The sequence below is a fragment of the Cherax quadricarinatus genome, chromosome 40 (assembly GCF_038502225.1).
Source record: "Cherax quadricarinatus isolate ZL_2023a chromosome 40, ASM3850222v1, whole genome shotgun sequence".
Lineage (NCBI taxonomy): Eukaryota > Metazoa > Arthropoda > Malacostraca > Decapoda > Parastacidae > Cherax > Cherax quadricarinatus.
Genome location: NC_091331.1, coordinates 10,739,307 through 10,742,510, shown reverse-complemented (window position 1 = coordinate 10,742,510; position 3,204 = coordinate 10,739,307).

The following is a 3,204-nucleotide window of genomic DNA, read 5'->3' as shown; positions in this document are numbered from 1 at the left end:
CCGGGCTGAAGTGATGTTATCACTAGCGATCTGCCCTCTGGTGGGGATTTAGTGCGATATACAGGAAATATACTGTTGCCCGGCCCATGCAGGTAATTATTTCTATTGTGACATCTAACTTATTTAATTAGTTTGTTAGGTATGTCGGGTGCACGAGGGGCACTATGTGAGTCAGAACATTTGCGGTCAAGAATATTTTTAATCCCTTAAATGAGGATTAAAGTAATCTCTCAGTGTGTTTGTGTATATACACTGAGAGATTCACATTTCTCGATTTATATAATCTATGTTTTGACGAATATCATTTCTGTCCTCCATAATAAGGGTGTTATCATCCTACTTCTTTCCAAAATAGAATGAAGACTTATAAATCTTCTACATGCTAGAATGATCACTTATGTGTAATATGTGTATTTTGATGAGAATAGGTAATTTAGATGTCATTTCAATTATTTCTCATTCTCATTTATTGCATATTCCTCTTATTGTCCTTCATCTCATTCATTTTCCTTCTCCCTGTGTATCCTTTCATAATTCTTTCTCTTTCTCTCCCTCCCTTTCTCTCTCTAATTATCTTGAAAGGTTTATAATGAAAGATTATATCACTAAATGTTACAAATGAAGGCTCGGTCTAACTTAACGGGATGTGTACACGGTCTGAACCTTTACATCTGAGGCAGAAAATTGATCAATGGACTCAAGTTGAATAAATTCCTGTTGAAAGAGTAAACAAGGAGCAAGTGTGTAACTGCTGGCAGATGTGTAAAAGATGCACGCAGCTCTACACCTGTCCCTCCGTGGCACACACCTGCAGCATCACACCTGAAGCATCACACCTGAAGCATCACACCTGAAGCATCACACCTGAAGCATCACACCTGGGATCACTAACTTTCTCTCAAAGCTGCAATATTAATTTTTAAACTGTTACTTTTCATTGGAGGTATGTTGCATCTTGTGCCCAGTCTTTTCCATTCGTAGGGAGTGATTTTTGTGTGCAGATTTGGGACCAGTCACTCTAGGATTTTCCAGGTGTAGATTACGATGTATCACTCGTCAAGAGACTCCAAGCGTTCCCATTTTTTATTTAATTCAAGTTAAGCGCTAGACCCATGTGGGTCATTCAGCGCAAGACGTAATAGAGGCTCGATCCTCCGTCTGCTGAGCGCCAGACAGACGCGCTTCCTATGTTCTCTGAACATTCTCTATATCTCCGATTTCACCTACCTTGAATGGAGCTGTTATTGTACAGCAGTATTCCAGCCTAGAGGAAACCAATGATTTGAAAAGGATCATCATTGGCTTGGCATCCCTTGTTGTGACAATGTAGTGATCCTTGAAAGTGAGATCCTCTGACATCACTCCCAAGTCCTTCACACTACTTTGCCGCTCTATTGTATGATTAGAGTTTGTAGTATACTCAGTTGTAGCTATTATATCCTCCAGTTTTCCATAACGAAGCAGTCGAAATTTGTCCTCATTGAACATCATATCGTTTTCCGTTGCCCATTGAAAAACCAGGTTTATATCTGCTTGGGGATTTACCGTGTCCTCAATGGATGACGGTCTCGTGCAGATTCTAGTATAGTCTGCAAAGCATGACACGGTGCTATGGTTTACATCTTTATGTCTAATATGAGAATAAGGAACATAATGTGAGCGAGTGCTGTGCCTTGTGGCACAGTTTTTCACTGTGGCAGCCTCCGACTTAACTGTGTTTTCCACTACTCTTTATGTTGGATTGGTTAGAAAGTTGAAAGATCCATCTGCCTACTTTGCCAATCATCCCTTCATGGCTTGGAGAGCATAGTGGAAGGAAAGTAGAGTAGGGGTAGGCCTTGGAAAGGATGGATAGAAAGGTTAAAGGAGGTGTTGTAGTGCGAGAGGCTTGGACTTCCAGCAGGCATGTGTGAGTATGTTAGATAGGAGCGAGTGGAGACAAATATTTTTTATGACTTGATATGCTGATGAAGTGTAAGCAAGGTAACATTTATTAAGGGATTCAGGGAAACCGGCAGGCCGGACATGAGTCCTGGAGGTGGGAGGTACAGTGCCTGCACTCAGAAGAAGGGGTGTTGCAACTTTATGACTGTAGTGTAAATGCGCCTCTGGCAAGACAGTGATGAAGTGAATGATAATGAAAGTGTTTCTTCTTTATCAGGTCACCCTGCCTTGGTGGGAAACAGCCGATGTATTAAAAATAAATAAAAAAGTGGCCGCACATGTGGTTGATTAGTTTTAAAACTAACTGTATTAGGAGGTACACAGCTGTGTATACCTCAAGAGGTGTATACCTCAATGTACTGTACACTTAGAGATTACATTAATGTCTCTCTCTTAGGGAGTTAAGCATTCTTGACGTTAGTGTACAGATGACATGCAGCATTAATAACCCAGGTGCGGTTGGTAACCTCTAATAATAATAACCTTCACTAACTTATATGGGAGTTGATAACTTATTGTGTGTTACTGACTTGATGTGTGACTATGTGAATTACTAACTTACTGTGTTAATTATTAACTTATTAAGGGAGTTAGTAGCTTGCTGTGTGTGTTATCAACATGGCTACTGACGCACACAAAATCACTTGTTGCTGAACAAGATGCTCCTCCTCACTGCAGAACCTCAGTTCTTGGTCATGCAGATGCTGCTCTTATTAATTAGCCTCGTGGGAATACCGCTCATACAATTCGCGTAATATTAAGCACTAAATGACTAACTGCAAGCAAGGAGTGAAGGTGGAAAAAAAAACACAGGAGCATGGGTGAGCTTGGATGTATGTGCTTAGGTAGTTACTTCTACTGTGACATCTAACTTAGTTTGTTAGACCTGTTGGGTGCATGAGGGGTACTAAGACTGCGGGGCAGAACATTAGTGATCAAGAATATATTTAATCCCTTAAATGTGGATTAAAGTAAGCTCTCAGTGTGTGTATACATACTGAGAAACACACTTCTCGGTCTTTATACTCTATGACTCACCAAATGCACACAAACTCTACCACGGGCGGGGTTTGAACCCGCGATCAGTGAGTCATAAAACTCCAGACCGACGCGTGGTATGGTTTGGTTTTTTATACTCTGTGTTTTGACGAATATCTTTTATGTCCTCCATAATGCGGGTGTTATTATACTACCTCTTTCCAAATTAGAATGAAAATATCTACATAAGAAAGGAGGAACACTGCAGCAGGCCTGTTGGCC